Source organism: Nycticebus coucang, chromosome 19 (genome assembly GCF_027406575.1).
Source record: "Nycticebus coucang isolate mNycCou1 chromosome 19, mNycCou1.pri, whole genome shotgun sequence".
Lineage (NCBI taxonomy): Eukaryota > Metazoa > Chordata > Mammalia > Primates > Lorisidae > Nycticebus > Nycticebus coucang.
The window spans coordinates 10,264,255-10,275,414 of NC_069798.1; positions in this window are offsets into that span (position 1 = coordinate 10,264,255).

The following is an 11,160-nucleotide window of genomic DNA, read 5'->3' on the forward strand; positions in this document are numbered from 1 at the left end:
CCATCCCTGGGGTTATATGACTCTAATATAGCAAGGAAGGGTTTTATAACAATGAGGACTTATGTTCTATTTCAGACCAGCTTAGCACCTTTGGTAATAGCCAGAGAGGGTGCATTTGCATCGCTCTCTGTCTTTTCTTTTTAGAGACAGAGTTTCACTTTGCTGCCCTTGGTAGAGTGCCGTGGCATCACAGCTCATAGCAACCTCCAGTTCTTGGGCTTAGGCGATTCTCTTGCCTCAGCCTTCCAAGTAGCTGGGACTACAGGCGCCCACCATAACGCCCGGCTATTTTTTTTTGTTGTGGTTTGGCCGGGGCTGGGTTTGAACCTGCTACCCTCCGTATATCGGGCCGGCATCCTACTCCCTGAGCCACAGGCGCCACCCACTCTCTCTCTTTTTTAAGGTTAGCTCTCATTGTCTTTGAGGGAGGACCAACACCAGACAGTGGGAAGGAGAGGAATTGACTCTCCAGCGTGGGTTTTCAACCTCTTACTTACCACATTGGCTTAACACATTCCCTCGCCACACTGACAACATGTTTTGTACTATTGCAGTAATGCTGATGCTGTAACTCTCTCTGGGGTTTAAGTGTTTTCTGAAATATTTCTGCATGTATCAATTTGCATCCCAATATCGCTCTGAAGAAGATGGGTCAGGCTTGATTGATATCTCCATTTACAGATGCTAGAAGTAGATTAATTGGCAATATCACAGACAAGTTTGCAGCAAGTTAAAGCCAGATCTCACATGAAGTGTTCTTTTTCAGTAACAGAGCTTTACCACTGAGGATGCAAAAGTCAGAACTGGTAGCATTCTTGCCCAAATCTCCAAGTCTGGAGTGCTGGTTATTTGGAAACACTTATATAGATGCTTCTGCAAACATGAAGTGCTGGGAACATCACAAAATTTTGTTGGAGGCTTGAAGATGTTCAGTGACATATGGAGTTGGGAGAACAGAGCCTCTTGACTTTTGGGCTTTGTAGGATAAGTACCCTCTTCCTCCTTTTCACTCAAATCATGAGAAGTAATCGCCTGGTGTGGGCATTTTACCAGGGCAGCAAGAGTTCTGTCTTCTGAATTTCTGATTAAAAAATGGCAAGTATATAAAGCAAAATGTGCTTAATTGTTAAGAAACCCAATCTATTCCTAGATATAACTATATATATAATTATAAACCAATGCAGAATTTTAAAGAGAAGAATCCAAAATCAACTTTGGATAACTAGGAACTTTACCATAGCATAGACAGCACAACTCAAATATGACTTAGATATCCAAGCTCAATACTTAGAATATGATTGAGTTTATGGTTAGTTATCTTACTGAGATCAATTTGAAGGAAGCCCATCCTGGCTAGATTTGGCTTCTGTTAAGATGGAACTTAGAGACTGAGGCACATAGCACAGTGTTCCAAGATTAAGTGTGTAGAAATGAAAGGGTTGAATGCATCTCTTTTCCTGGAAAAGCTGGAGACTGCTTTCTAAAAGCCAGATTCCTATCTCTAAAAATGCCATCATTTTTGATAACAAGGCTGGACATGTGATATCAAAGAGAAAATTGAGAAAACCGGGTGAGTAGTAGTAAGTATAAGGTACACAGTATCATTTTGTTTCCTTGTTTATTTTTTATTTTTATTTCTTTGCTTTTTTTTTTTTTTGTTGAGACAGAGTCCCACCCTATGCTCTGAGCAGAGTGCAATGGCCTCATAGCTCACTGCAACCTCAGACTCGGGCTGTGGGCATCCTGCTGTCTCAGTCTCCAGAAGCCACCGGGATTACAGGCACTCGCCGCAGCACCCAGCTGGGTTTTTCATTTTTTTAGGGGTCTCACTCTCACTCAGGCAAGTCATTTTGAACTCCCTCCCATGGAATGTTTGATGTAGGAAGGGCCCAGGGCACACGCATTGTAAATCTGTTTATGGCCAGAGCTCCAGTACCATGGAGACTCTTCCTGGCAAGGCAATAGATTAAAGCTTCCTCTTGGCCCCTGAACCCCAAAGAGAGTGCAGCTGTCAGAGCAGAGACTTCTGCATGTGAAGTTCTCATCAGAGCTCCTTAGACCAGCAGGTGGGTTACAGCTATTGTAAGAGTTAGGGAATAAAGCAGGCTGCACACATTTTGCAAAGCATATTAGAATGAAACAAAGCTTCAGAATGTAGCAGCAGGTTAAGAAGAACTTTGATAATGCTTTATACCATACTGAAAGGTAACAGCATTATTCCTAAGGCGGCATAGTGCAGAGAGATTTAGCAGGTCTGGGGGGCTATCCAGGAAGATGGTCCTGGACGACATCCAACCTGAGCTGTTAGTCACACTAGCTATGCCTGCCTGCCAGTGTATTCAGAGGACTTGAACGTCAATTTCAGGAACACATTGCTTATTATTAATACTTATATTTGTACTTTTTTTGTCTATGAGTGTGGATTGAATCATTCCCAATGAGCACTTTTGGTCTACTCATGGTCCGCAGCTAAAAGAATCCCTCCAGGGCTTGCTATATTCAGATACTTGGGCTGGGTGGGTTCTGCACATTACTGATGCTTGTGAAGGTTCTGATATTTAATGAAAGACATATGTCAGGACCAACATCTGTTTCAGTAGCAATTTATGATTCATCATTGTCTCAGGGATATTGGTTAGAGTCCTCTTTTGTATATATTGCTTATGGAATTATGCGCTTTCAGACTGATAGCATTAGGTTGCATTGTAATCTTTGCTGTACAAAATTATATATCGTAATCTATGCTGTACACACAAAACCATGTATGAACTTTCTTATATCTTTTTCCTTTTTTTTTGAGACAGAGTCTTGTTCTGTCACTCAGTCTAGCGTGCAGTGGCGTCATCATAGCTCACCTCAACTTCGAACTCCTGGGCTCAAGTGATCCTCCTGCTTGGTTTCCGGAGTAGCTGAGACCACAGGCATGCACCACCATGCCTGGCTAATTTAAAAAATTTTTGTAGCAATGGGGTACAAAAGTAAGTTGCTCTTACTCAGGCTGCTTTTGAATGCCTGAGATCAAGGGATCCTCCTGCCTGGGTCTCCCAGAGTGCCAGGATTATAGGTGTGAGCCACCGTGCCCTGTCATTCTTATAAATCCTATTATTATGGTTTTTCAGAAGCTATAAGAAACAGAATAATCTGTCTGTCCAGCATACACACTTCTCCTCACTTGCCTCAGGCCTTTTATTCTCCACTAGTTGGGGTCGTGCCCGTCTGAGTTCCTATTGAACTCAATGCAAATCACTACGAAGCTCATTTCATTTATTTGTCTGTTCTTCCAATAGGCTCCAAATTCATTGAAGGTGGTGGCTGCGTATTTCTTACTAATCTTTGCATTTCACATTGTCTAGCTCAGAGATTGGTATATAGCATATGAAATAAATAGTAATTATGTATTTAATTGAAATATTATTCAAAAAATAGCAATCAATCTTATGAAATCCAACAGAATTTGTTATAGAAGAATGCAAATTTGAATCCAATTTTGAAGTTTGGTGGGAATGATCACTTGGATCTGGTTTATTTTGCCTTCACCTGGGTTTCCTACTAAATTAGTAAACAAGCCGTGCAGAAAGAAAGTAAAAACCAAGGATTCAGGTGAATGAATGGTTACTGTCTCCTTGGCTCTTCCAGGAACCATGCTCAAAGTCCAGTGGTCAGGCTGGAGAGCAGGGAGCCCATGGACTCTGTACATTTGATAGCAGGAGGCTGAGGAAGAGCCATGTCAGCACACGAGTGTCTATCTACCGCCCCACATGGCAGTTCTTGCTTTGCTGTGGACACACACATTAGGATTCAGTTTGTTAATACATCATCAGGCCAAGTGCTGGCCTGGCCAAGGCCCAGCCATCAAAACATCTTCTCAAGTGCTGGCAGAAGGTAGCTTCAGTGTGTCATCACATTCCAGACCAAACATCATCTGCAGAGCAGCAATTATGTCCAAAGTCTTCTGCGACTGTGAGTCTGCCACGAACTACAAGTATATACGTTACTAAAATTTTCCATGAGATTTGCCAGGTATGTATACTAGGATCATGTTCAAGTTACAAAAAAATCTAGAATTAAACTTATCTCTTAGAGTCTAACAACTAGGAGAACATCATAAACAAAAATAAAAATCCCAAGAAGATAATCAAAGTTCAGGTTGAGATTACAGAGAATGTGTTTGTATGTGTTGTTAAGAAAATCTGTAGAAATATGAAGAAAGGCTGATAGATGGAATTTTCCACATGCCACGAGAGAGGGAACATTTTGCACTGGAGATTAAATGGTATTGCACATTTGTTGTGTTTTATTTTTTTTCAAGAGGCGTGTGTGTGTGTATTTGCTTTATTTTGAGACAGAGTCTCACTTTGTCACTATGGGTAGAGTGCTATGGCATCATAGTTCACAGCAACCTCAAACTCTTGGGCTCAAGCAATCCTCTTGCCTCAACCCCCGCAGTAGCTGGGACTACAGGCGCTCACTATAATGCCTGGCTGTTTTTTTTTTTACAGTTTTTGGCCAGGGCTGGGTTTGAACCCGCCACCTCCGGCATATGGGGCCAGCGCCCTACTCTTTTGAGCCACAGGCGCCGCCCGTGTGTATTTGCTATGAAAGAAAAGTGGAGTCCTCCAGGTAAAATATGTACTTTTTGAACATACAAATCATTATTCTTGGGTGTTAGACTACCCAAGGGTGTATATCCAGATGGTGCATTAAGATTCATACCACCTCATTGGAATCATGTAAGGTTTTCCTGTTTTCAGGAACTTGCTTGAGGTCAAGCCATTCACTCTGCCATTAGTTATTTGAGTTTGAACTTTTAAAAGATCAGAAGATTGAACAAAGTTAGCTGGGGAATTAAGTTATAGGATTTAATGTGTATTTAAAATCTGTGTCCTGTAGATCCTAGTTATCAAGCTTTTGTCTGATTGAAAATATGCAAATATCCTTTCCCACTGTGTAGGTTGTCTCTTTGCTTTGGTTATTGTCTCCTTAGCTGTACAGAAGCTTTTCAGTTTAATGAAGTCTCATTTGTTTATTTTTGTTGTTGTTGCAATTGCCATGGCAGTCTTCTTCATGAAGTCTTTCCCCAGGCCCATATCTTCCAGTGTTTTTCCTATGCTTTCTTTGAGGATTTTTATTGTTTCATGCCTTAAATTTAAGTCCTTTATCCATCTTGAATCAAGGATATTTGCATATTTTCAATCAGACAAAAGCTTGATAACTAGGATCTAGAGAGAACTCAAATTAATCCACATGAAAAAAGCCAACAATCCCTTATATCAATGGGCAAGAGACATGAATAGAACTTTCTCTAAAGACGACACATGAAAAAATGTTCATCATCTCTATATATTAGAGAAATGCAAATCAAAACAACCCTGAGATATCATCTAACCCCAGTGAGAATGGCCCACATCACAAAATCTCAAAACTGCAGATGCTGGCGTGGATGTGGAGAGAAGGGAACACTTTTACACTGCTGGTGGGACTGCAAACTAGTACAACCTTTCTGGAAGGAAGTATGGAGAAACCTCAAAGCACTCAAGCTAGACCTCCCATTTGATCCTGCAATCCCATTACTGGGCATCTACCCAGAAGGAAAGAAACCCTTTTATCATAAGGACACTTGTACTAGACTGTTTTTTGCAGCTCAATTTACAATCGCCAAAATGTGGAAACAGCCTAAATGCCCACCAACCCAGGAATGGATTAACAAGCTGTGGTATATGTATACCATGGAATACTATTCAGCCATTAAAAAAAATGGAGACTTTACATCCTTCGTATTAACCTGGATGGACGTGGAAGACATTATTCTTAGTAAAGCATCACAAGAATGGAGAAGCATGAATCCTATGTACTCGATTTTGATATGAGGACAATTAATGACAATTAAGGTTGGGGGGGAAGCAGAAAGAGGGATGGAGGGAGGGGGGTGGGGCCTTGGTGTGTGTCACACTTCATGGGGGCAAGACATGATTGCAAGAGGGACTTTACCTAACAATTGCAATCAGTGTAACCTGGCTTATTGTACCCTCAATGAATCCCCAACAATAAAAAAAAAAAAAATCTGTGTCCTGGTATGTTGGATTTTTAAATCTTTCCCCACTTCCATCCTACTATTTTTTTTTTTTTTTAATTTCCTGCTTGTTCCCAACCAACACCTCTGCTCCACGGGGCTGCTTCTTATTTTTCTCCCCACCGTCCTGACCTTGCTGCTCATGCACTTTGCCTCTAACTGAGATGTCCTTTCCCTTTGCAATTTACATGTTTAAAGGTCTGGGTATTTTTCAAATTGCCAGTCCATTTATATCTCCTTTATCTATCTTTGACTTGCCAAATATATTCGTTTCTTCTTCCCAAACTATTATAAAACTTGTCTGTTTTATTTACCTTATAGAATTATATTATTAACTGTTCCAAGGTATATATTGGACAAATCTCCATAGTAACTTCTATAGTAACTTCCCTCCTCTAGATTTTCTCCTTAACCAAACAGTAAGTTCTATAAAGAATGAGATTCATTTTTTGAACCACCTATAATGTCTAGATAAGGGCAAAGCATGTAAGTGCTCAACAAATATAGTATGAGCTGCTGACGAGAATTGGAATGAAAACATCTGTTTTCCCCAGTGAAGATAAAGACAGGTGTTCAAAATGTATACAAACCATTAGTACTGAATTAATAAAATTTGACACTGCTATTTAAACTCTGTGCTAATCTACTTATCCTTTAATACACATGGAATGAGAAAATGACTTACTTGATGGATTCACAAATTGAATTCTCATTATCAGCCTATATGGGTCACCTAAATTTTAAAAGTTACAGTTTACATTAAATCACAGAACCATGACACCAAAAATCCTGGTTAGACTAGCTATCACCCTATATTCAACTTTGTTTATCTTTTCTTCAGAGGGAATTTATCCAGGAAAGATAAAAAAGCCCACAAGGGCAAGCCACGAAAAGAGAGAGCCCTAACTATCCTAGGACATGAAACAGGTCCACTATTAATTTCTCCCTCTGGGAAGTAACTCTGACCTTGCCGACGTGTTTGAGGGTAGCAGTCAATGGATTTATCTGTCTCTCCTCTGAACCATGGCGTTTGCTAAGCCCAATCCCCTCAGGTAAGCTGTGCCTTATTAGAGAAATACAGCCAACTCATTAACCCAGGCGTAGGGCTTTGATTAACAATGTGGGGGCGGCGCCTGTGGCTCAGTGAGTAGGGCGCTGGCCCCATATGCCGAGGGTGGCGGGTTCAAGCCCAGCCCCGGCCAAACTGCAACAAAAAAAAATAGCCGGGCGTTGTGGCGGGCGCCTGTAGTCCCAGCTGCTCGGGAGGCTGAGGCAAGAGAATCACATAAGCCCAGGAGTTGGAGGTTGCTGTGAGCTGCGTGAGGCCACGGCACTCTACCGAGGGCCATAAAGTGAGACTCTGTCTGTACAAAAAAAAAAAAAAAAAAAAGTAGGAAACAATGTGGGTCATTGCTTAGAAGGATCAGGCCTGTGCTGGTCTTTATTATGTACACGTAATACTCAGATAACTTTAAATGAGAAACCCGAAGTCACCAATCTGCCTTTCCAGCTGCAGCTAGGTCAGCCTTCTTCCGCTGCGCCGCGCCTGGGTTTGCCTCAGACTTTGACCTTTCCTGGTTACCTGCTATTTGTGTATGACTCATTCTGAGTTGTTCAGAGTCTCTGGCTCAGCCGGCCCCAGGCTCCTGAGTGACTTGCCTGCCTCAGCCACCATCCTGCATGTCAGCTCTGCCCTGGGCCACCCACTGCATGCCGCGTCTGCCTTCCAGGCATGGTTTGGTGGCCCAAGCTGTTAGGGAAGGGGTTTAATGCTCCACAGCATTAACCAGGGGGAAACAGGAGGTAGGAGGAAGCCACAGAGAAAAATGATCTTTTTCCTCCCCTGGGTTTCTTTTTCTCTGAGCAGAGTGTCTCTGTGCAGAGTGGGCCTAGAGACATCCCAACTGCTGAGCAAACACTTTGCCAGCGACAGGCTGTGCCCCGTCAGGGTTCCTTGAGAAGCGGGTAGGTGGAGGAATCGCATTTTGCATTGCTCACCCCCCGCCCCCCACCTTTGCTTACACTTCCCTCACTCTTGCTCCCTGGGTCTGGCATACTCCAAAATGAATCTTCAAAGCTTCATCTTACCCCAGGCAGTTTTTCCTGGGAATCTCAGCCAGGATGATATATAATAGATACATAATAATGACTTGTTTATAAGCTTGTCCCTTCTGGGAGACCATAAACCCCCTGGAAACAGAATCCATGTCATAGCATTTGCTTTACCTACCCCAGTGCCTAACATAAAATAGGCCAAAGGTCGATGTTCATGTGACAGACTTCTACATGAAAATAGAGGGTGTCATAAAATAAACATGTTCTTTGTAAAATGGGTATCTTCAAATAGAATTACTATGCAAGCCTTTAATCTTACTGGCTAATAATTTAAACATCTTCTCTTGTATGTTAAATATAATGCACTAGTTCGGTGGTTCTCAACCTTCCTAATGCCGCAACCCTTTAATACAGTTCCTCATGTTGTGGTGACCCCCAACCATAAAATTATTTTCATACACCTGTATTTGTACAGGCTGTATGTGACAGTTTTAGGTGACCTTTGTGAAAGGGTCGTTCAACCCCCAAGGGGTCGCGACCCAGAGGTTGAGAACCATTGCACTAGTTGAATCATAGAGAAAGTAAGAAAAAAAGAGTTTTACTAAGCAGATAGTTAAAAGCCCCAGTGGTATTTTTGCCATTTTGTTATCCCCACCAGTAAAATAACTCTTATTCAGAACAGACCCAGAAAATTAAAAAATCTGTGCAATATATTTAAATATCACAGGAGTTGGCTGGCTCTGAAAGGTAAAGGATAAATAAATATCAGGTAATAAACATCTAAGAACTTTGACAGGAAATAAAAATAGAAAGCCCATTGCTTTCATAAAAAGAGAAGCCTAAATAAGCCAGATTGGGAATAGAGCAAGTCTCAGCATCTTCTGTTGAATTTGCAATCAGCCACAGATGCCAGACATTCATCTCATTTAATTCTTAGTCTGGTGCTTAGTTTGAATAGAGTACTTGAAACGTTTCCCAAATTGGATTAACTATAGTGAAAGAAATTCTGCACTTACAGATGAGAGGCTGGTGGGAAGAACGTAAATCCAGCGTAATTTATGGTGGAGAATGTAGGTTGATCACAAATGCTTCATGGTTGGGGCTGTAAGATCTAGCTAGAGCCCCAGATAACTGCATTTAAGTTTGGACAGGGATTAAATAACGTGCGTGTTCTAAGAATGTACACCTCCATGCAAACATTGTCAATCCTTTTGCCTTTTATTTCCATTTGTCTCAAAGTACAGTAGAACTTCTGTAAGGAAGTGGTCAACATATGGAGGTGGTCAACATAAAGCACGAGGCCAACTGTACTGATATGTACATGTGGTGCACGTCCAGTCTATGAAAATTAGGTCAACGTAAGGAGGCGGTCAGGATAGAGAGGTGGTCAAGTATGTGGAGGTTCTACTGTACTTGTTTATGTGTGCTGAAGAAGGGTTCTAAACAAATAGCTAACAGCAGTTTTGTATTTAAAGAAAAAAATAGTACTTATAGAATATGTATGAAAAATGTTCTCAATTTCAGTCTTAAGTTTGAACATTTCAGGAAATCTGACCTCTTAGATAAAAATAGAAGTAAGAAAGGCCCAGATGGGAAATGGAAGGAAAGAAAGACATCAACTTTTATTGAAGCTTTGTGTGTATTATGTCACTTAATTTAGGTAATTATCTGTGGAGCAGGTAGAGGAAACTGAAGCTCACGCAGTTTTGCTGTCCTACTGACTATGTCATGATGCCTGGTTATCATTAACTGTTGGCAGAGTTTAAAGGCCTTTTTTCTCCTCATTAGATGCCCTTGACTTTGCCAGCCTTTGACTTTGTACCATCAGATCTTGGTTTTAGTGTAAATAGGAACAACTTGGAGTATTGGCAAAAAGAGTGGGACAGAGAAATTGAATATTATTTAACATTTGTCAGGGTTCTCCAGAGAAACAGAACAAAATGAACAGTCACAGAGACTGTAATCTCTGCCGTTGCTGGAAGCTGGTTAGTAGGACCATCAATGTCTCCAGTAAGATGCTGAGATTAGTAATAAAACTGGTTCTAGCCAGAGATGAGAATGGGGCTTGAGAGCATGCCTTCAAATTCTGCATCTTATTTGGATTCTAGATTTGGTGCCAATATTCATATAACTTTTATTTTGATATAGTATAATGAAAAAGCCATAGAGATATGACCTAGAAAATCTATTCACTTATTCTGCTTTCTGAATCCTTGTCTTATAAATATATTGTTTCTGAAATCTTAGCTACCAGTGAAATGTCCATTCACCACTAAGGAGTAGAGTGCTTTGTTTTCCTGGGTGGGTGATGTATCATATATTGAAAATGGTCTACGTCTTGTAATATTTCAGAAGCAAACAAACACTGAGAGGCTATTATTAAAAATATGTGTGTGTGTGTGTGTGTGTAGATATCTCTGACACAGTGTCAAAAATCAAAGTCATCTTTTGTCCCTTTTATTTTAACATACATTTTTACTTTTTTCATTTCTTTCTGTAGTAACAGCAAATATCACCAGGCAGAAATTCTACTTCTTCAGTTTCCTGAGCTCGTAGGTCATATTGCTTTTTTACTGGAATCTCTACCTGGCTCAGTAACCAAGGCAACAAATCCATGGTTAATGACTCACAAGAAATTCACTGTGGAGGTGGCTTATTAGTTTCCCCCACCAAGAACTGGGATAAAAAGCTTGCTTGTGATTTTTTTCCCATCTATTTCTCCTTTCTCTCTTACTTGTGATCCAGAAAAATCTAAAGTAAATTTAATTAAAATCAATAGACAAAAAGATCCAGCACCATAAAGTACTATTTTGGGACTCACAGCATATGTATATATAAATATGAAATATTAATAAGATTAAGGATAGTTTATTTTATGACTATATTTCTTTCAGTTTGCATGTGAGTGAAAAACAAAAATAATTTTAAAATGGTGATTTTAGGTTTAAGCAGTATCCTGATCCTCTGAAGAATTATTTGGAGAAGGTGCTAAGCACGCCTAAAGGGAAAGAAGAGAGAAATCTGACAGAAGTTTG